Source organism: Marmota monax, unplaced genomic scaffold (genome assembly GCF_021218885.2).
Source record: "Marmota monax isolate L192 unplaced genomic scaffold, Marmota_monax_Labrador192_F-V1.1 WCK01_AAM20220418_F8-fsc00469, whole genome shotgun sequence".
NCBI lineage: Eukaryota > Metazoa > Chordata > Mammalia > Rodentia > Sciuridae > Marmota > Marmota monax.
Window position 1 is genome coordinate 1 of NW_026694000.1, and position 24,111 is coordinate 24,111.

Consider the following 24,111-nt stretch of genomic DNA (forward strand, 5'->3'; position numbering starts at 1 on the left):
CCTAATGTGTTCTCAAGCTTAAAAAAAAAAAAAAAAAAATCTGATTTTTATCCCTCACCAGGTTCTTAGAAACTTTTGATAGCTGTTTTATTAAGAAAAGTTGCAGAGGTACTATAGTAATTATAAGAGGTTATAAGGATTAGTGTTCTCCAAATTAATGTTGTACATGACACCTACTTAAAGGATAATATTCTGAGATATAGAGATATTTTAAGACATTCTCTCAGAGATTGGGGGGTTCTACTTAAATTGTTAGGATGAATCAGCTAGTCTATATTCTGGGAAATTACAATAATCAATAAAAAGTATCTAATTTTCATATCTAGCCTCAACTACTATCATCAAAGAAGGGCTTAAAAAATTGAAAGATTGAAGGAACCTCTAAAACTTAATATAGACCAAAACAAATTGAGAGAGATTTTTTAAAAGGTCCAAATAAATGTACTGTAGGGTTTCAGAATGTATGCCAGATGTCTAATCTTACCTAGAGAAATATGCTAGTACTTGGCTAAACAATGAAAAGAAGGCCATCTTAAAAACAGTTTTAAAGGAGATTTATCTTAACCATGTTCCACTAACACAGAATAGGGACAAGCCTGACAGTTTGGAGCAGACAGTTCTCCAGGATAGATTGGTATCTAACAGATAAACAAAATGCCTGAAATATAATTTTAGGGGCTGGGACTGTAGCTCAATGGTAGAGTGCCTGCCTCACACATGTGAGGCACTGGGTTCAGTCTTCGGCAACACATAAAAATAGAAATATTTTGTGTGCAACTACAACTAAAAAAAAAATTTTAAAGAGTTTTTAAAAAATCATAATTTTAGTAAGTCTTTAGAAAAATTTACTATTTTTCATAGAGAGACTTTAAAAAGATAATACAGTACCTTCAACTTATAGGGGGCCACCCATTTGAAAAGATGTGTTTATCTCCAGTTAGTCCTAGATATTCCAAGGGATTTACAAAGGTTAACATAATTCTAGCCAAGTTTAGATGTTACAGCATAGTTAAATGCAGCCCAAATGAAGAAACAGAAAGACAAATGCAGAGATTAAAATGGTAGTCATAGCTCCAAGAGAAATAAATTTCCTGGGTAAAATGTTTGCTCCTAAGTTACAGATTTTGAAACCCCCTTAACATTAAAACAGGGCCTTACTTCAAGCACCTGGCAACAGTTTATTACTGAAAAAGAAAGGAAAAAAAAAAGTCTGAAAATAATTATGCCTAAAATATTAGACAAACAGCCATAAATAAATCAGCTCAATAGTCAATAGCATATTTCAATAAAAAAGCTAACATAATAGACCTTTTCTCAACTATAATAATATCTGACAATGTCCTACATACATTGATATTTTAAAATTAATAAAACCATAATTATACATAATTATTAGCTAATTTTACTACATTAAATAAGGTATTAAGGGTGTTCATACAACTGTTTTTTTTTAATGCACAAAGATTATTTGTAATAGATCCCTAAAAATGTTATTGCTAGCTCAATGTCATAAATTCTAAATTAGATCACTGTCTTAAACCACATTGTGGACTTGTTTTTACCCATTAACATTTGAGATACTAATTCCCCCTACTTAGGTCAGCACTAAGTTGATAACCATAATGCCAGTTTTTCATGGATTCATAGATAAAAGACTGTTCATTTCTCTATTTCATTCTTTATTAATTGTAATAAACAAAATATCTTCTCTAGGCTTTTTTAACATATGTACTTCCTATTTTGGATAGATGTCTATATATTTCTCATGTCCCTAGTAAAGACCACCAATACTACATTAATATCTCTTGTCTCTTGCTTCTTTCCAAATTAAGATAAATATTTAAGTTAATCTAGAGCTAATTTCAGCCTGCAAATATTTATATACAACTTATTGTATTCTTTATTTTTGGTAATTCTGTTAAAGTCAAAATCAAGTCATACATTTAGTAAAGGGTAAGTTTCTATTTACCTTGTTCCCATTAAATAACTTCTGTCAAGTTTCACAACCACCTAGAGATAATAAATCTTTTCTTATTATTTAAATACTTGTACTACATTAAACATTGCCTGTATAACTTAAAACTAATGATACTATGGCTTATGCCAAGCCTCTACTCAATTTTTATTAAATAAAAAGATGGGAAAAGAGAACCCCATGGCACATAATAGATGTTACAAAATATTTTTTAAATTTTTCTTAATTGTGATATTGGGAGTCTTACTTCTTCTGAACATGATTAGTAAGTTAAATCAAATTTCAAAAGAGTTTAAACTGGTCATTGTGGAAAGGTTGAAAAACCTCACACAGGAAGATAAATTTCCAGCTGCATAGTTTACAGCCATGCAGCTTCATGGGCTTGTCAGGTAAGTAAAAATTATGAACAAACATCCATGGACCCATTTCTCAAGTCCACCCTCAAAGAAAAATACACACACACACACACACACACACACATTGTAGTTGGACACAATACTTTTATTTTATTTATCTTTGTGTGGTGCTAAGAATTGAACCCAGTGCCTTGTACATGCTAAGCAAGTGCTCTACCACTGACCCACAAACACAGCCCCTCAGGTCCACCTTTGATGTTCCTTGCAGTGAAGACTGGAAAGTCTAGGCATGCAACTATATGAATTTTACTGATTGTAATCGTCAGTTATAGCTATATGTTGATCTTATGGTAATCAGGCTGTCTGGCAGTATCTTTTGAGAAAAAGACAGTATATGATAACCCTAAACAAGCCAATTATGCTGATCCTTACAAATTAAGACTCTCTCTCTCTCTCTCTCTCTCTCTCTCTATATATATATATATATATATATATATATATATAATTGTCAAAATAGAAAGATAGTTGAAATAGAAATTTTCTATATAGGCCAGTTATTTACATAAAATATCCAACAATGTATTATTGCCCTAATAATTCTGTAATAGAAATTGGCACATTTTCTAAATGGATAGGTTTGGCCTATGTATTGTCAATATAACATAAGGTGTCTAGAAATGGTCTCCTACAATGACATGAAGATGACATAACTCTTAGAAACCTGAATTTTCAGTGAGACAGCACTCAAAAGGATGTTTTGATGTTTGACTTCTACCTTCAGAGTGTTTACATTACTGACAGAACTAAAAGACTCCTTAAATGTGAGAATTGGAAAGATGGTTAAATAACCATCTGTAACCTATAAAAGGTACAACTTGCCTAATTGTATCACTTTTTATAGTAGGATGAAAAGGACATTGATCCTCATCAATGTCTCTTTGTCCTGTTGCCAGCTAGCATGCTGAAGTTAAAATTCAGGCCTTGAAACAGGTGCATGCCAATTAACCAGACCTAGGCAAGTTCTTAATCTCATGATCAATGAAGTGACTACTTAAAATATTCATTGTTCCTATACTACATCTTCTGTGGCTATGTTTTAAAACTTATAACATGTAAATTTTCTTAATAATTTGACTTAAATTACTTCCAAGAACCTTCATAGTCAGGTAAGTGCTAATGGAAGGATTGAAACTAAGTTAAATGTTCTAGAAGCCACTGTAATGAGTAATGCAAATGACCCCTCTGCTCTAGGATTTGCGGGAAGGCTTAAATGCTATGCCAAATAAAAATGTCTGTGTTACTATGGCCAAACAGAATGCTTCCAAATAAAATTGGGAAAAGATTAAAAATTTTCTGATGAGTTTTTGGCAGAGTAATCATAATAACCTGGATCTTCCAAAGCTAATTAAATGACCTTAATCCTAAATATGCTGAAACATTCTATATAGTATATTATTGAGATGATATGTTTTCTACTAATTTTATTTATATCTCAAGAGTAGGTCATGGTCTTCTCAGAACAAGAGTCTAGTGATTACAACATAAATTCCCAGTTGCCTTTTTTTTTTTTAATTTTAAGAAAAGGGAAATATGTCAGGAGCTGCCCTGGATACAAGATCCCTTTCAGTCCTGATGCACCAGGTTCTGAACATATTGTCTTTAGTCTGGCACAGTAGTGCCAGGTCACAGTAATTTGGGTATTACCCTAGCTCGGAAAACAAGGTGTGGCTCCAGAATTAGGTGTTATCCATTGAGGTTGAGTTGCACTCATCTGTTCCTTTATAATCTTACTCCTTTGCCATTTGGGGGATAGAATGTTTTGTGGAATCTTCCCTTGTATGTCTCCTATATAAGAATAAACAATTTCAGTGCCTCTCTCTCTTCCCATGAACCTTTAAGGTCAGAGAGCCATCACAGATTTTGAGATGGTACTTTTGTGTGTTTGTATGCTTTCTTTGTTGGTTTCTTAATTTTTTAATAGTCAGATTTTGTGAAGCCAGCATTAGGTCACCAGCTAGGACTGATGGTGATAACAGACATTTTAGATCTAAAAAGATATTTATTACAAATCTAAAATTACATCTTTGTTGTTATTTTTTTATTTGTCAAGTTGCACTTTTCTTCTTTCTTCTCTCATGAAATGATCACATAGAGAAAGCAAAATCTTTAGGAACTGCCATCCAGTTCTTGGAGAAAAGTTAGAAATACTGCAACCATTTAAAAATGTAACATGGGGAAAAATAGTTGATAAAGCAAAGAGGTAATTCTGGTATTCAGAATATGAATAGAGCCAGGTGCAGTGACCATACCTGAAATCCCATTGTCTTGGGAGGCTGAGGCTGGAGGATAATGATTCAAAGCCAGCCTCAGCAAGGGTGAGGGGCTAAGCAACTCCGTGAGACCCTGCCTCTAAATGAAATATAAATAAGGTTGGGAATGTGGCTCAGAGTTTGAGTGCCCATGAATTCAATTTCTGGTACACCCCTCAAAAAAAAAGTGAATATAAACAGAAACCTGGAGATGTAGGAATTCATTCTGAGACTGAAGGGCTGCCATATTAATATATTTATAGATCTAATTTTCAACCAAAAATATCAAAAAGTTGTACGAAGAAACTGGACATGTGGTACATTCAAAGGCTGAATAAACAATAAACCAATAGAATCCATCTCTCAGGAATGGCACTCCCCAATCATAAAATATTCCTGCTGCAGCCCCAAAACATGATAGCAACCACATGGCTTGTACTTTAAAGATGGGGGCGTGGTTTGTATGTGATTTTATGGCAGCATTAAGGCACATAAGGATTTTAAATGTTCCAGGACAATAGTGGCCCAAACAAAGAACATTTTTTTTTTTTTAGTGTCCTTTTACTTTTGAAAGAAAATGATGGGCTTTGTTCAAAGATAATTCTCTTCATTTCCCATGTATGCAAACATAGGAGAATGAATTTGCTGTTTTTGTTATGGACTGTTGGTTCAAGGTGGTTTATGCTAATGAAGAGCCTTGGATAACATCAACTTTAAGAAAACATTTTAGTGCAGAGGGATTTGAGACTTCAGCAAGGGAAGAACAACACCCAACACATCAAAGGTTTTGGAGATCCAAGGAAAATACTGTGCCTGAAGTCTTCAACCTACATGGAGAGAGGCCCTTAAAGCCAATTGTACAGACTTCAAAAGAGAAGTGATGGATGGGCCATTGAGGGGTTTCATTAATCATTCCATGCTTCATCCATGATGAATATTGATTGCCAACATCCTGGATAATTCTTTTCTGAAATACATCATCATGACTTAAAGCTAAAGCCAACTCTAAACTTGCCCCCCCCCACCTTTTTTTTAACCGTAGATTGAACTCAGGGGTACTTAGCCTCTGAACAACACACCAAACTCTATTTTGTATTTTACTTAAACAGTGTCTCACTGAGTTTCTTGGGGCCTCACTGAGTTGCTGAGCCTGTGTTCAAATTCATGATCCTTCTGCCTCAGCCTCCTGAGTTGTGGGGATTACAGGTGTGAACCACTGTGCCCAGGAAATTTGTTGCATTCTTATGACCATGTCACAGTCATTGTGCCCTGTAATGTATCACTGCCTTATCTCCAGATTGTGCTTGTAGGATTGGTAAAAGGTCTAGGTTCTGTGTGTTCATATTGACATTGGGACAGCTGTGCCCCAAACTTTATTGTTTAAAAATACAGAATAAGAATGTAGATCAAAGTGAAATAAAATATGATGTGAGGAAGCTGAAATCAGAATCATGGAGGGAGTATGGAATTGGGACCTCCTACTCAAGAGGCAAGAGTCTTCTCATCTCACTTGAATATAGCAGAAAGGCTTGTGTATTAGCCTGTTGTCTTCTTCTATGACAAAACCCAGGAGACTGGGTACTTTACAGAAAGAAGAACATTATTTCATAGTTTTGAGCCCTCACAAGTATGCCACCCACATGGGCTCAATTCCTGAGTGGCCCTGTGCTGTCATAAGGGGGTGACTGGCATCATTGTAGAAATGTATGTGAGAGAAATCACATGTGAGTTTGGAAGGTAAAGAGTAGACTAGGGGAAGTTCTGTCTTTTATAACACCCCTTTCAGAATTAGCCAGGGGCCCAAAAGAATTATCTTGATCACTTCAATTGGCAAACTTCTCAAAGGCCTGTCACCTCCAACAGGCCTTGCCTCATAAGGGCCCCATCACCTCTTAACACTGCAACACTGGACATCAGGCTTCCAATAGAAAAACCTTGGGAGACACACCACATCCAATGGGAAGGTAATGCATTTCTATAACAGGGTCAACACTTTCAAAATTTTATGAAAATGGACATAAAGGCATAGGCAGCAGTGAACTCAACCCAGAAAAGAAAGAACTAGAAATTCCTTTGCAGAAAACCTAAAGACCAACCTCAGCATAGACTAAATTTGCTTCATACAACTATTTCTGATAAACATAGCATACTGGTACTCAGGAGAATGGGAAGTCACTAGACATATGCAGGGGGAGAAATAAGGTTGTAGGTTTAGACTGCAAACAGGGGACAACATACCCAGGCAGAAACCATGGAGAAACTTTCTTGTGATAGAAAGTCTTGTGACAGCTTAATCCCAGCTCTGGGATTTGAGTGCTTCTTCAAACATTCCTACTATTAGAGATTTCTCTCCCTATGCATTTTTTTATTCCTGCCTTCAGGTCACATATGACTCCCTGGGCATATGGAGCTGCCTAGGGTACTGCTCAAACATTCACATTTTGAGAATAGTCAAGTTGGCACATAAACTTGGGAAGACTTGACTTTCCTGGAGACATCAATTTCGTAGAAATTGGCTCCACATGAAATCCATATAAAAATCTACCTACCCATGGCTGTAGGTAAAAACACACCAAATAGTAAATACTCAGGGTGAACAATTCAGAAAATCTTGTATATGATATATTGACTATGTTAAAGGTACTGTATTCCAGTTAGGAGTTTTGTTGCATGATTAGATCATGACTGTTCTTGACATGGGGGAATATATGTATCTATTTGAGATAAGAGATAAATGAGTTTGTTGTTCAATTCTAGTGACAATTTCACTCTATCTTATGGTATTGTTTTGTTTACCTTAAAATGCACAGTAAAATTTGTTTTCAAAAATTTGGTCAAGTACTTGAGTAAATATATTTTCAAAAAAGACAAAGTGCTCAGTAGATATATTAAATATGCTCATAGTGACACTAATCAGTAAAATGCTCAAAAATATGAGGAGATATTACCTCACTATTTTGGGCGGGTTAATATTAAAAATACCAGAGATAACAAGTATTGGCAGTAATATGGAGCAAAGAGAACCTTGGGCAGGTTATTTGTGAGATTATGTAAATCGACACACCCACCATGGAAAACTACATAAAGGTGCCTTGGAAAATTGAGAGTAAAACTTACACGTGATACAGCAATCCCCCTCCCTGGAATGCATCTAAAAGAAAATAATTTATCTCTCACAGAGACATCTGCATCTCCATGTTTCTTGCAGTACTGTTCACAACAAGCAAGACAGAAGCAAGGAAAGACATAGCGTCCACCAGTGGATGACTGTGTGTAGGTGATGTGGAATGTCCACTAACGTTCAATGGAATGTTATTGAGCCTTCTAAATAGGTAAATTTTGTCCCTGTGCTGATGTAAGTGAACACTGAGGACAGTATTGTGACATAAATCAGACAAGATTACAGTTTGATCTCTCTTATGTGACATCTAATAAATCAACTTCATAGAAATAGAGTGGAATGGTGGTTGTAAAGAGGTGGGTAGTGAGGGACACAGGGAGGTTGTTTAAAGTGCACAAAATTCCATTCTAACATCGATAAATTTGGGGGATCTGCTGTATAACATGGAGAATGAAGTTAATAATACATTTTTGTATACTTGATATTTGCTGTGAGATCTTAAATATCCTCACCACACATACATCTTAAGTGATAGATATGTTAATTAAGAGGCTCTGGTAAGCAGTTTACAATATCTACTTATGAAAGCTCCATGTGTTGTACACCATGTATGTGTACAAATGTATTTGTCGGTCACACCTCAGCAGAGCAGGACTGAGTCTGCACATACCCTATTTTCAAGCATGCTTGGTTCTTCATTCTGAGCTGCAGCCTTCACACTGAACTTCCACCCATCCCTCACAGCCATGAAGACAGTCCACATCCCAACTCTCACATGCACAACTGTGTCCTGACATTTAATGTTCATTTTTCTGTGGTGCCTATCCTAGGGACCTCAGAACTGTCCTTCTTCCTCCCATTACCCCAAGACCCATTATCAGTTCTCTTCTTTTTTATTTGCTTTCAATTCCATTACCTCAGTCCATCCCCATAGCTCCTGGGTCCTACACAACCAAATGTCCAAGATCAAACTCCAAACTGATTGTCACCAACCCCACCATCCTCCACCTTTCTTCTGGTTGCATGCCTCTTTATATCACTTCTTTCCTGTGTGCCTGGTTTTAAATCAAGACACTTTTCCTTTTTTCCACTGGTATTGTTTTGTGTCCTTTAGTTATACCACATGGTTGTAAAGACTCATACTTAGTCTTAATATCTAGAAGTGTACATCTTTTAGTTTGCTTTTCCTGGTGTTTCTCTTGCACTTTGGGCCATCACGGCCTCCTTAGCTCTCTACCTACTTTGTCTCCCCCCCCCCCCAATACTCTTGTCATTTGTCTCTTCCAAGAAACATTGTGTCTCTCTAGATACACCTCTTTGTCATATTCTGGGCCTGTTTTGGACAAGTACTTAATCCAAGACCTGATACCCCAGCTTTATTCACAACTTCTCACCACACGTATGTATGAATGCCTCTGAGGCATTGAATCTTCTACAATTTTTTCAATCCGGTGAGCTTCAACATTTTTCATGTTCACTCTTCATCCTCAGGACCACCTCAATTCCTGTGAAACCATGTACCCCATGTATCTTGTACCTTCTGGGCCCTATGTCTTTATGTTCCTTGGCTTTTTACCCATGTGTGCCTTCACCTAGTCATGCCAATGAGCTTTTCCTGGATACTTAATGAACTTTGTCTGTGTCCTCTACATTATAGGATTTGCACAATCAAATTTCCCAATCCCCCTATTCCCCATGTTCTTATTTAGTACCACTTCAATCTAATACCAGTTTACTGTTACTACACAAAACATACCTGCATTTATACCACAGGTTTTCACCTGTATGATAAATCTCACAGCATTTGTTAAGGTGACATATTGTAAATAGTGTCCTTGCAGGATTGGAGGGATTTATAATAATTGAAAGGGTTTTTGTACTGTGTTCACCCATCATACTTGCTGCAGAATTAATGTTAGCAGCCCTGGCACATCTTAGAGTTACAGATATGTTGGCTTAAGCAGGTCAAACCATCTTATCCTGTTGCTGTCATTGGTGAGTGAGAATTTTTCTACATTTTTTATGGATATTGTTTTGTTTCTCCCTCCTGTCAGTAAGAGGTAAATATTGGTAGAGCATATTTATTCACAAAATTATGATATGAATTGACATCCAATTATGCAAATGAGTCCAATTAATTAACCCATATTTGTGCAGATGAATTCAGTGACTTTCAAAGTGAACAACTAGCATCACCTAAATTTCTCTAAACAACAAATTCTATGAAATATATGGATTCAGATGACTGAAAAAATCCTAGTATTTCAACTTTCAAATGCCACACATGTGTCAGTTTGCATGAATGTCTCCTGTTATAAATATCATTCACTAACCTTGCTTCCTTGAAACAAATTTACTTAGGTATTAATTAACTCACATTTTTATCTTCTTAAATCAGTGAATATTTGCTTCTGCCATACAGTCTTTCATGTTTTATGTTCCAAAGCTGAGGATATAACCTGGGAATGTGGCACAATTACTGTGATAGCACTTGTTTTCCTAACACACAATAAATGAGTCAGGGTGTAGCTCTACAGATGTGGAACCAGTCCTGTCTCATTGCACATAACTCACCATGGGACATGTACCTCAGAGCTATAGTTCCAACTCAATGCATTTGCAGTTATTAAAATATTTAAATGTTCCTTTATATAATTGACATTGCATATTGTATTAGTCAGGGTTCTCTAGAAGAACAGAATCAACAGGAAGTACAATTATAAAAGGATAATTTATAAGATTGGCTTATATTACTGGAAGGTGGATAGTCAACAATGGCCATCTGCAGGTCAGACAGCTGGAAGGAAGAATCAGTAGATGCAAAGTCCAAGAGGTTGAAGCCTGGGCCTGAACAAGAGAGATTAGCAGTGCTACTCTAGTTTGAAACCAAAGGTTTCTGGAGAATCACCTTTGGAAGAGTAAAGAAGCAAGAGTCTGATATCCTCAGATGATGGTAGCAGCAATCAAGAACCCATTCAAGAAAAAGTCAACCATGCATCTGCTGCTGCTTCCTTGTTCTTCCAACTTTTATTCCATCCAAGTCATCATCATATTTGGTGCAGCCCATTCTTAGGGAGGGTCTCCATTTCAGTTGGCTATCCCACATGCCAACCATTTCTAGACACATAGACATACCCATAATCCTCTTAATCCTAGGTATCTCTTAATCTGATGAAGCTGACAATTCAAATTAACCATTACACATGTAGAATAAATATTTATAATCAATGGGAAACTTTTTTTCCAATAAGAAATTCCAAAATACTACTAGTTTAGAAGATAGGAGGAATATAGAAAAACAAATAGAAAAAAAAAACAGAACTTGATTAATAGAAGAACTCCACTTACTAGCTTTAGGGAAACATGGTGGTTCATGGCACCCTCTCTTTAAACACTGACAATTTCAAAACCCCTCTCTGCACCTAATCAGAGTAAGACTTTGAGACTTAACCTCTGTGTACCCAAATTCTCCTTGTAATCATGAAAGTAATCTCAGCCCCTGCTTCATGTTGAGAAGATTAAAAAATCACCATGTGCTGCATTTAGAGCAGGGATTTTTACACATTTTGTGGTTTAATTCTTAATTAAAGCATCATGAAACCTGCTAGTGAGAATGAAACCTTAAGTTCAATTTTGCAATTCCCACTTGAGAGAGGGCAATGTTGGATTTTGGTTGACAGGACACAGATAGCCCAGAACTCCCATTCCCCTGCAGGACCCTCTGGGAACTGGCAGGATGGCAGCCGGTGATGAGGCTGTAGGAATCATCTTCCTGTCACAGACTGTGGTTGGAGTTCTGGGCAATTTCTGTCTTATCTATTACCTGTTATTTTCTTCACTGGGTGCAGGTTAAGGCCTACAAATTTGATTCTTAAGCACTTGATGTGGTCAATTTGTTAAATCTCCTGCATAAAGAAAGTCCCCAGACAGGGGCACTTTTCAGTTTGGAAGTTTTCCTTGGTGATTTTGGATGTAAGCTGCTTTTCAATGTTAACAGGATGGGCAGTGATGAGTCCATTGTTACCATATGCCTTCTAAGTGTCTTCCAGGCTACCATCTTCAGCCCAGTGAATTCAGATGGGCAGAGCTTTAAAGTAAAAACTCCCAGTACATTGGTACCTCCTTATACCTGAGCTGGATCCTGTAACTCCTTGTAAGTATGCCTTTCTTACTTGCATGACTGGGAAAGGGAGCTCCAAAAATGTCAAGATCTTGGTAGATTTTCTGGTGCTCTAATGACAAAGCCCTAGAATCATTGCTTGCAGCAATCCTGTCACTCCCTGATGCTGTGTGTGTGTGTGTGTGTGTGTGTGTGTGTGTGTGTGTGTGTGGAAGCGGGGGTGCTCATGCTCTAGGCCAGCAGCTCCATGGTGCTCATTCTGCACAGGCATTACCAGAGAATGCAGCATGTTTGCCCAGGTCCTCCCCTGAGTACAACAAAACAATTCTTGTCCTAGTGAGCTCTTTTGTATTTTTATACACTTTCCAGTATCTTAAATAATCCCAAATTGTTCCTGATAATTTTGGCTGCAATAATCTCTGGGTGCTTCCCAGCTTTCAACCCCTTTTTGCTAATAATCAAAGACACCAGCACATTCAGGCTAGTTTGCATGTATAAAAAAAATCTTAAATTTCTAATTTATGAGGAAAATGTAAAATATGTACTCTATAAGGTTTTGTACAATTTGTCATATCATTTGTGAGTGGTGGTTTAGACACATACCCTCGTATGTTATAAATGTGTGTGTATGGTTTTATATGTGTTTGTGAACATGAACATGCACACATGCATATATCTTGATTGTTATGATCTGTCAATAATAATTCTGAAAAATTATATGTAAATTTTATACTTAATTAAAACTATTTCAAACTGATTTCACATAATTTCATATTTTCTTGTTTTTCTGATAGATTAGTCATGTTAAAAATGTGGAAAGAATTTTTCATTTGTCTACTTTCATGTTTATGTCTTAGCTCTGTGTATTTGAAGAATTTTCCAAGTTAATGTACTCCAATGATATTTGCCTTTAGCAGGTAAATTTAGTTATTTTTAATACAGTATAAGGAAAGTAAAAAGAGAAACAGAGACAAGATGCAGCAGAAAGGTAGTTGCTCGTCCAAGCAGCTGCATTTATTTATACCAATAGGTTACATTAGGTCATTACTGCCATAACTACATTATAGTTTATGGTATCAGTAAAGTGGCTTATTCTGCAGTTATATTCTACAGTTACAATATGCAATGTTAGGAGCTTTGTGCAGCTCTCAAGAAAGTCCATTGTCTGAAGTTACTGTTAGATGGGAAGATCCAGGATCAGCAGAGCTCAGTGAAACATTGTGGTTATCTAGCAAGCAAGTTCCTTTATTCACAGGAGCTATGTGCCTGAGATCAAAGTCAAGGCTGATAAGACTATAGAACAGAGCAGGGCATTGCCATTACAGCTAGATGGTTCACATGTATTCGTTATCTTACTAGTTCCTAGTAAAAAAAACTGCAGGACATTCTAAGGGTAGTAAAATAGTGTTTGTTACTCCCGAGGAGTTTGCTCACCAGAGGAATGTTCCTCTATAATATTTCCAAGATCAGAATCCCTACAATATAGAAATGGACAGAATGGGAAGCAATTGTCCACTAAAAACCCCTGCTCTGTTTCATATATTTCATGTCCACCTTGATAATATACATTAGGTGTAATTTTTTATTGTTACAAATGATTTTTAAATCACCAATAAACCATCAAAGCAGCTTTATGTACAAATCAGTCATAAATTACTAAGTAAAATTTTATAAAGTATATACACTTTTGCCTTCAGCTTCTTCTACATCAAAATACAATCTTGTCCATCTCAAAGATTCCTCTTTGTGCCTCTACCATAATCATATTCAACAGGGACCAGTATGTGACATTAAATACCATAGATCACTTTCATTTTTTGTACTTTCTATAAATGAAAATGATCAGCTTCAACTCTTTTATATTTGACTTAGAAAATTGTATTTTAATTGTAGTTTGTATTTTCATATTTGGTTGGTAATAGAATTCAACTGCAGGAATATTAATTACTTCATGCCTTCCTCTCTGGACACATAAGTCCTCCCCCCTCAAAAAAAAAAAAAAATGTTCCATGTGCTGGAAGCTTTGCACCCAGTGTGAAGGTTTTGGAGGAGGTGGAAAATTTGATGTGTGGATGTAAGTACAAGGTGGCTGGGTCATTGAGAGGTCATGCTTAAAGGGATAAATGGTAATGTCTGGAGTATATCAGTTCCCATGAAATTGGGCTGTCTTACAGAGTGTTCTGGTGTCTCTGCTCTCTCGCTCCCTGTCCTGTCCTGTGGTCTATTCTGTATGTGCTCCCACTATTGTGATTTCACCTACTCTTAATTCCTCAAAGAGTTGAGCAGATGCTGGCACCATACTCTGGCATCTCCAGAACTGTAGGCCACTAAATTTCTTTGTCAAGTACTCAGTCTTGGGTATTTGGTTATTGCAACAGAAAAAGATAACATGACATGGTCATTTTTTAGTTTGAAGTATCATGATGAGGACTCACCTATAGTTTCACAGTGTGTTTTTAATGATAATTGTAAGAGTTTCTGCTGTTATGTGTGTAAAGGTGATTGATTCATTGATTAAAGGTTTACATCTCCTTGGCTTTAGAATATACTGACTGAGTTTATCAAATGTTTGTATGAGATTCAACCAAGTAGAAGCTCTTATTTTAATAGAAATACTTTTATATGTCTTTATTTAATGTTAATAACATAGGTTCTGTTAAACATAGATGCATATACTAAGACATATATGCATAGGGAGGTGGTTCCCTTCATTTTCTTCAAGGACATCAATTAATAACTTAAAAATTTACATCATAAAACCATTCAGAATCAGCTTTTTATATATGTTGGTAGTTATTTAAGTCTTTTTAAAAAGTAAACAATAAATTTCAATGTTTTCTGAAAATGTACAGTAGAAACTTTTTTCTCTCATTTATCATCATATATTCTATATTTTAAAACATCTGGGAAATTATTTTGAGAAGTTTTGCCCTAAGACATGGTAGCTATTTGAGAGACAAGTATGCCTAACCTGATTTGAAGATTGCTAATGTGCACATTGTATTCAAATATTGTGTGATACCCTATGAATATGTACAATTTTTAGTATCATTTAATAATAAATACCTTTGGCTGGACAGAGTGGTGCATGCCTATAATCCCAGTGGCTTGGGAGGCTGAGCTAGAAGGATGAAAGTTTAAGACTAGTCTCAGAAAATAAGTGAAGCACTAAGCAACTTAGCTAGAGCCTGTCTACAAATAAAAAGGCCTGCAGATGTGGTTCAGTAGTGAACAGCTCCTGGGTCAATCCTTGCTACCAGTAATAACAATAGTAAATTAATCAATTAAAACTTTCCTTTTGTTTAATAGTGTCATTGGCTCACATACTTACTGTCTTCAATTCCAGCAGTAATGTAAAAAGAACCTCTCATACCTTATATCTCTGACTGTGTCCTCTGCTGCATCTCTGTATTCTGCTTTAAGGGCCCATGTAAATAGAGTAGGACATTCAGATACCAGTGTGTATGCCAGTGTATAAGAGAAAAATATTTCCCCCTCTATGATCTGCCAATCAGCAGTCTTAGCATCATCTTTAAACCCCAGTTAACCCAATGTAACCTCAGGAGTGACTGCAAGAGCATTCTCCAAGTCGTCTTGGAACAACCCTGTTCACAGTCCCACATTATCCCTTGTAGTTCTCAGGACAACTGCAAAATATACTGAGAAGGTAACACCATAAGCCAGGAAGAAACTAAGTGGAACAACATAACTTCTATTCCAGTTTTCCTAGAATCAGTATGTCCTTTAATGATTTAGAGAGTGTTGTGGTTCTAGGGCATAAAACCCAAGGTGGACATCTTCCTGGGGTCCTTCAGCTTTGGTGTAAGTGGAGCATACTTGGATGAAACTGAATCCTCTGTGTGGAGCCTTCATGACTGCCAGGGACAAGCTTGGAATGAATCCAAAGCTTCTGCATGCCCTTGCTCCCTGTCCATAAGTAATAAACCTGTCTCATGTACCCAGGGTGTGTGGATGTTCTGTTTCATCAGACTAAAAGAAGTTGATTTCCAGTCCAAAGTGAATTTGCTTTACAATAATATCTGGGGTTGGGAATTTTCTATGGCATGTTTTTGAATTTTAAAAACCATAGAAATTGTAAATATACCTACAAAATATTTACCCTTAATGAGTATTAGGAAAAATAATAAGAGGACACAGAAACAAGATGTAGAGGCAGGAAGAAAAATGGCTTTTTTTTCCAAGTGACAATGTTTATTTACACTGATAGGTTACATTAGGTAATTAGGACCATAATTACATTTTTATTGCTTAGAGTACCAGTAACATTGTTTATTCTGCAGTTATATTCCACAGTTACAATATGCAAAGTCAGGAGCTTTGTGCAGCTCTCAAGAAATTCATTGACTAAAGTAACTTTTAAGCGGGCAGATCCAGGAACAAGGGAGCTTATTGAAACATTGTAGTTATCCCAGCAAGCAAGTTCCTTTATTCCCAGGAATTATATGCCTAAAATCAAGGTTGAGACTGAGAAGATTCTAACACAGAGCTTCTTCATAAGGGACATTGCTACAGCAGAGAGGCATCCCATGGCTTTACAAAAATATTTTCCAGCAGCCAGGCATTTTGTGTCTTTACAGAGAAACTTCCTAGCAGCCAGGCTTTCTGTGCCTTTGCAGAGAAACTTTCTACCTAGCAAGCATGCCACAATCATGAAGTTTATCAGAGACCCCAATCCCAAACACAGAACCCTCATAGATGAGCCCTGTGATGATTTACTAAAAGAAAGAACAGGGGGGCTGGGGATGTGTCTCAAGCGATAGCGCGCTCACCTGGCATGCGTGCGGCCCGGGTTCCATCCTCATTACCACATACAAAGATGTTGTGTCCGCCGATAGCTAAAAAATAAATATTAAAATTCTCTCTCTCTCTCTCCCTCTCTCCCTCTCTCCCTCTCTCTTTAAAAAAAAAGAAAGAAAGAACAGAGGCGGTGGATTAGACTTACACTTTTAGCTTGTCTTTTTGTTTCATTTTTATAATAATATTATATATATGTAGATATAGATAGATGGATAGATAGATATTGAAGCTTATAAAGCTTAAATATTGTGTGCCATTTTAGTTTTTGTTCTTTATTGAAATATCATTAATGTGTGTTTAAGGAATGCAATGATTATATATATATATACATACATACATACACACACACACATATACACACACATATATGTGTATACATACATATATACACATATATGTCTATGTTTGTTTATATATATATATATATATATATATATATATATATATATATATATATATATAAATGATCATCACAAAGTAGTTATCATTTTCACTTCACAGAGATTCCTTTTGGAATCTTCATGTCTTTTTTTTTTTTAACTCTGCATTTTTTCTCCCCCTCTCCTATTTTCTCCTCACTCTTTTAATATCTAGAACATTCCAGGTCACTTGCATATATAGTGAAATTTAGAACATCACTGTGCATGCACAGAGAAAGCACCATCTTAGGAGAGACTGAGAAGACTTTAATTTTAAACCTTGGGTTCTTCCCTATCTGTTAGAAGACATACCATAACTATAAAAAAATGGAAATAGAAAAATCTAAATTCCAGACCTAACATATTCAAGTGTCTCATTTCCTATCATTTCAGTTTCTCTGTCTCATACTGTGTGTTTCTTTTTGCCTCATCTTGTCTTTATCTGCTGTCTCTTTGTACATGTGTATGCTTTTATATAAAATAAATTTAATCTTAATAAAATCTGTCATTTTTAAGGAAATGTTAAAATATGATACTGAGACTACTAAAATTGTCCTTTTAGAAACTTTTCATATTTTCTTCATTATTTCCTTTGAAAATCCATTCTGAATTTACATATCCATGATGTGGGTGAGGATTGATGTTTTCCTGTTCCAAGTACACTTCAGGTTCAAGTAATTCAGGCTAAGCACACTTCAGGTTCCAGTGAAAGTGTCTAGTTGCACTTTCTTTCCCTCTCTCTCTCATTTCTCCCCCAAGTCTATACCCCCATCCTCAGGGACCACTTTCCCATGAAACACTGAGTACACTCTACCTCTGTGCTCATGCTTGGAAATCTCTGGCAATCCCACAAAGCAGCACCTAAATCATTCTTGGGGACAAACTCTACCTTGAGCCCCTGTGCTTAGAGGAATATTTGTTGTCATGATTTACCATGGTGAATGACAGCAGAGCCTGAAGACCTCGGGCAATATCTGTTCTTCTCAAGACTGCTGTCAGAATCCTGGACATGTATCTCTTCTCTGCCATCATCTCTTCCTCATAACTCACAACAGGGTGTTCTTTCCATATGATTCCCAGGCATCTGTGTACACCAGCTCCTGGTCACATTTTCTAAGGGACTTCTCCAAGCAATGGAAGCATTGCTAGTTCTGTTCTCACCCAGCCTTGTCCTGCTACTGGCCCTGTCCGCACCTGACTCTTCTCCTTGGCCAGGTATCCACCATGAAGATCTTCCTACCACAGTAACCCTGAACTCTGGAGGAGGCCGTCTGGGCCACTGTGAGACCTTTTTTTTAAAAAAAAAAAAAAAACTTGGTTCAGTCATTGAGTCCTCTTAATGTCCTTTGGGATCCCCTATATGCAGTGTGTACATCACACAGGACATTTTAGGGGCCAGTATGTAAAGAAGCCCAAATCTTCTTCCCACATCATTGGCTCAGGCTCACTGTATTATCCAACACAAAGGAGGACAGTGGGAAAACAGTTGATAAGCAAATGCTAACAACCCATCCAACAGGTCTGTGACCCCTGAGGCTTCACCCAAAGAGAGTATGTATGGAGAGGAGAGAGAAATCAGAGGAAAAATAAAATAAAATAAAAAAAGATGGTACCAGTTCAGCCCAGCTCTGCCATGGACTAACATGGCAGTTTGCACTCATATGCTAAATCTCCTGAAGCTTTTGTATATCAGGTTACATGAAGCTAAAATGAATAGATCAGTAATTGTGATGAGGACTGATTGAAGAAATGCATAGATGTGTGAGCTTTAAATGAATAAATACCAGCTTGCAGAAACTTTAAGCCATGCGAGGACTCTGATAGTGTGAGGCAGGACATGAGACAAAGCTGATTATTCCTGCTTGTGGGAGAAGTGTTCTTCAAGAGGTATCCAGTCTCCTATGGATACCACGCCCAAAGCCAGAAGGATGTGCTCAGCGTGTGGTCCCCATGTTCCAGCTCTGCAGCTTGAAGGGCCCTGTGTTCCAGTTCCCTCTTTCTCACAAAAGAGGGAGAATCCCAGTCCAGCTTTGCCCAGATCTAAACAGCTTTCCACACCCTCAAAACAAGGGGAACTGGCAAGGTACAGAGCTGGCCTTGGCTGGACAGAGACCTTGGACATTTTCATGGAAAGGGAGTAAAGGTTTGTTTGTGGTTGTGAGTGTTTCCTATTGGTTCTAACTGTGGATTCTAGGAGGCCTCCAGTTCAGCTCAAAATCAATCTGGGGGCAAACAGAGCTGAATGTGATCCCTAGAAGCAGAAACGTGAAGTACTGAGGATGACTGAGGGGACTGGAGTTCACACTTAGAGAATATTTCACATTGATTTATTTTCATTCTCTGTGACATGCATGTAGTAGAATAAATTTATTTTAAAATTATAATAATTAGCGTACCATAGGAATATGTGGAAAATAGAAGTAGAGGGATATAATTTAAAAAAAAAGTTAAAATGTTTTTTTGTTTTGTTTTGTTTTTTAAGATAGTAGAATTTTAATCAATGACCATGGTGGCTTTTTATCTGTTTTGAGTTTTCTATGATGAAATAAAATATTATACCATATATTTGACAATTATTTTACCCTTTGAATTTTAGATTAAAAAAATTATGATTCATATCAGAAAGAACTGGAAATGCACTTGAATTCTTCATATTATGTAATTTTACTAATATTTTAAACTCAGAATTTTATAAAGCAAATATGATGACTTTACTAAAGCATGTAATTATAGTTTGAGGACATTTCTTAGATTAATAAGTGAGAATAATTTCCAGTAACTCAGGAGGAGAACTTCTTCCTGTTTAAAAATAGTTTTCCTAATTCTTCCTTCAAAATGACAAAAACAGTATTTCCATAAAGTTATTACTTGATAGATGAATGGGAAATAATAACTCTGTTGAACTTTAATAAATTTTATACAAATGTTGTCCTAGTTATAGCAGTTTGGCATCTTCTCTAATATTACCTTGAATGATAAAAAAAAAAAAAAACAATATTAGCTAATTAGGATTTTGAATAACAGAGAAATTAGGAAGTGGGAAGCAGGATTTCATTTCCTTATTCCTACAGAGAGGGCAGCTGAACCCCAGGCTTCCACTGATAGAAACCTTGAGTTAAGTTGCTGAATAGTGTGAGGACAGACACATACAATTGTTGAATCAGTGCTACTATGACCAGTTTTATTTCTTTTTTATGTGTGCCATAGCATTTACAGCCTTGAGAGAATGATAGTAAATTTTCAAAATTAATCTCAAAAATTTCCCTTTGTTATACTTTATTTTGGTGTCTAACACACTGAAAACTTGCCTATTTTGTTCACAAATTAACAGTGTGGGTTGCCTTGCTATATTTTCTGCAATCTACCTTAGAGACTCTTTGTATATTGAAATTCTTATTTGAAGATAGCTGTTAATTCTCAAGAGTTTAATGAAGCCCAAGTTTAATCAAGTACTACTAACTGACTGACTGTCATCAGACGAGAAAGATTGTTGCTTACTAATTGTTTGATTTCTAAAATCCATTGTTTACATTCATAAAATTTATTTTTCATTTTTTCTCATTCTATTAAAGCTTTGAGTCAATGTTTAAAATGTATGCATTTCAGTATTATAACATATATCACATTACTTATCATATATGCTTTATAATAGATATACTATGTAACATATGCAATGTATAAAATTCATTGATATTTATTAGATTATATTATACTACATGTAGTATATATTACATATTTTGCTAATATTACATGTGTACATATCATATTTTATATATAATAGTATCATGTAATATTCAATTCCACTTTTTATTTATATACCCTCAAAAAACTTTACCACAAGAAAATATAGGAATTTCATGTATGCATGCATTTATGTGTGTGTGTGTGTGTGTATACATATTTATGACTTACAAATAAACATAGCAAATTATTTTAATTGTACATTTGAATAATTTTTTACTTACCAATATTTGAACAGTAAGATTCATGAAGCTGTGGGTGTAGTTAAGTGGTAGATCAGTTGCCTAGCCTGTGCAAGGCCCTGAATTTCTCTTTTAGCACAACAAGAATAAATAAATAATAAGATTCAGAGATGAGTGATATAATTCATCATTATTTGATGTTAACCACAGTAAAATATTTATAAGAAACTCATTAATTTCCAAGAAGGCCATAATGATAGCAGTGATATTTAATCATATACTTGAAGAATCTACTGAAAACAATCTTAAGGAAAAAAAAATCTTAGGGAAAAATTTAGTGATATATATATATATATATATATATATATATATATCCATAGGCAACAGAAACATTATAAATGTTTAAAAATTTTACTTTTAGTTGTTCTTGCTAATTATTGTTTATTTACAAAACAATGAAATTTGAACTACAATTATAACATATGGTGCATGTTAGTGACATTAGCATATCTTATCACCTTAAGCACAATAGTTACTTTAACCCTCAGTAAGTGTTTTAAAGAATTGCCTGGCCAGACGTGGTGATGCACACCTTTAATCCCAGAGACTCAGGAGGCTGGACAGAAAGATTGCTAGTTTGAGACCAGCCTCAGCAATACAATGAGGCTCTAAGGAACTTATCAAGAACTTCTCTCAAAATAAAACATTAAAAAGAGCTGGTAATTTGGCCCCAGTGGTTAAGTGCCTCTGGGTTAAATCCCTGATTTAAAAAAAATCTAGAAATGTATCAGTGGAAGAAAATGGGCAGTGGAAAAATAAGCTGCCCAACTCTGTTATTTTTTTTTTATACCAGTGATTGAACCCAGAGGAACTTAAACACTGAGTCACATCTCTAGACTCTTTTAATATTTTATTAAGAGACAGGGACTCACTGAGTTTCTTAGGGCCTCACTAAGTTGCCAAGACTGGCTTTGAACACATAATCCTTCTGCTTCAGCCTCCCAAGCCACTAGCATTACAGGCATGCATCACAAAGTACAGCTCTGGCAAATTTATTTTTCACAAGGTTATCAAGTTAATTCAAGTGAGAATAGCATCTTCCACAAATAAGATAGGAATAAAATTGCATATTTAATGCAAAAGAGTGATAATGTATTTTACATGGGATTATATAAATAATTAACTCAGAATCATTCTGGACTTAAATATAACAGCTAAATTTATTTAAAAAAATAAAAATAAAAATAGTACTGAATCAAATGTTCTTGAATTAGACTGACCAGTGGAGCCTTAGATATGCTTCAAAAATACATACACACAAATAAATAAATAAATTTGACTTTAAGATTTTTCTGTGAAATTTTATACTAAACAATAGAATGCATAGATTTTAAATTAGTGATATGAATCAAAATAGCTGCAGATTAAATGATATTAATATAGTTGTTCCTGTAGTACCATCATTGAGATTTCAGAGAATGAATAAGTTATGTGATCTCCTTGCTTCAGGTTCCCAATTTGTCAAATTGCTATAATTCTCTTCTCTGAAAGATACTGTAGATTGTTCCTACTCTATTTAAAGATACTGTAGATTGTTCCTACTCACAGTTCATTGTATAAAATATAAACTGCAATTATAATTTTATAGGAAAATTTGACACTTAATATTCCATAAGATTCAACTGCTATTTTCTCTTAATCAATAGCACTAATTGAATAGCATTACAATTTTATTTGGAGTCCAAAATGACTAGATATTACTTAGAGAATATAATTGAATCATTAGCAGGTCTGTTCTTTTAAGGCTTTTCTATTTTTCAAATGTTTTCTTTTTAATTGAAATATAACAATTGAACATGCTTATGGCATACAGTTTGATATGTTGGCATAAGTATACACTGTGTAATGATTAAATCAGGGCAATACACAATGTTTTTCTGTGCAGAAAGAAAAAGGAAAGTAAAGACAATTACATTAGGTGTTTTGGTTTGTGTGGTTTTGAAGATCTGCTTATACTCACTTTTTAGCACTCACTGACGTTTTTGAGAAGCCAGTTGAGTTCAAAGCCCAGCCTCCTCTTTTCTCTGGCTCTTACAGTGCACTGCCACTTTATACCCTTCAGAATCACCCTAGAGCAAGGAACCCTACCTACAGGGAAACTGTATACATCCCAGGACACACAAAATTATTGAGACTGATCAGTCAACATCAAGCTCTACTGTCTAGCTGACCTCCTACAAACTATATTTCCTCTACAGATCTGATTTGTTTTACCCTGTCACTGGCTAAAACCCCCTGGCAGAAATCTTGTGTGTTCAATATCATAACTTACAAGTAGGGGTGACTTTTGTCTGTACAAATGTCATTGTTTTGGGTCCTGAGAACAAATAATTGTCCAATATTTTTTTTTAAAAAAATAAACCTAAGAAATGAAGGAAAAAAATGTGAAGATTGTAGAAAAGTTTCCAGACCCCTTTGATAACAATATAAAATCTTGCATTCGCTATGGAAAATACCTTGGTGGTTTCTTGATAAAATACTAAAATAAGCAGAACCCTCCCCTAAAAAGTTCCATAAATACCTGAAAGCATGTGCTCAAATGAGTTCTCATTAACACATGAGTATTTATAACTGAATGAGACTCAATGGTAAAAACAACACAATATTAATGGACAATAGAAAATTGGTATGTCTGCATTGTAATATTATTCAGCAATATTATTTGGCAGTTCTAGAACTGAACTCAGGGTCTTGTGCCTACTAGGAAAGCACTTTACCTCTGAGATACAACTTAAGTCACATCCAGCAATCATGGTTAGTGAGAGCACTAAAATATTACGATGGAGACGTAGCTGGGGAACAGTACACTAAGGGAAATGAATCAGAGAAAAAAAAGTGCCATGCATTTTATATGTGATATTATATACTATTTTGAGAATAAGAAAATCAATTGATGAAAATTGCCAGGAGCCAAGTGGAGCAGAAACAAGGAACTGCTGGTGGGAACTGGTGGATCTGCATGTAAAATATAAAAAGTGATATGTAAAGAATAAACAAAATGATACAAAAT

General features: G+C 35.6%; 1 long non-coding RNA gene across 3 annotated transcripts in view; it reads left to right on the forward strand.

The window, feature by feature from the left end:
- The first annotated feature begins 6 nt into the window (after window positions 1-6).
- LOC124106421 (uncharacterized) overlaps window positions 7-24,111 on the forward strand; it is a 30,720-nt gene continuing 6,615 nt past the window's right edge. The window contains exons 1-2 of one of the 3 annotated variants that reach the window (XR_009228589.1): window positions 2,829-3,497; window positions 7,849-11,914. This is a non-coding gene — a long non-coding RNA (uncharacterized LOC124106421). Of the gene's footprint in view, window positions 11,915-24,111 lie in introns of all 3 variants that reach the window. The other 2 variants (XR_009228588.1, XR_006856063.2) reach the window with 2 other exon arrangements.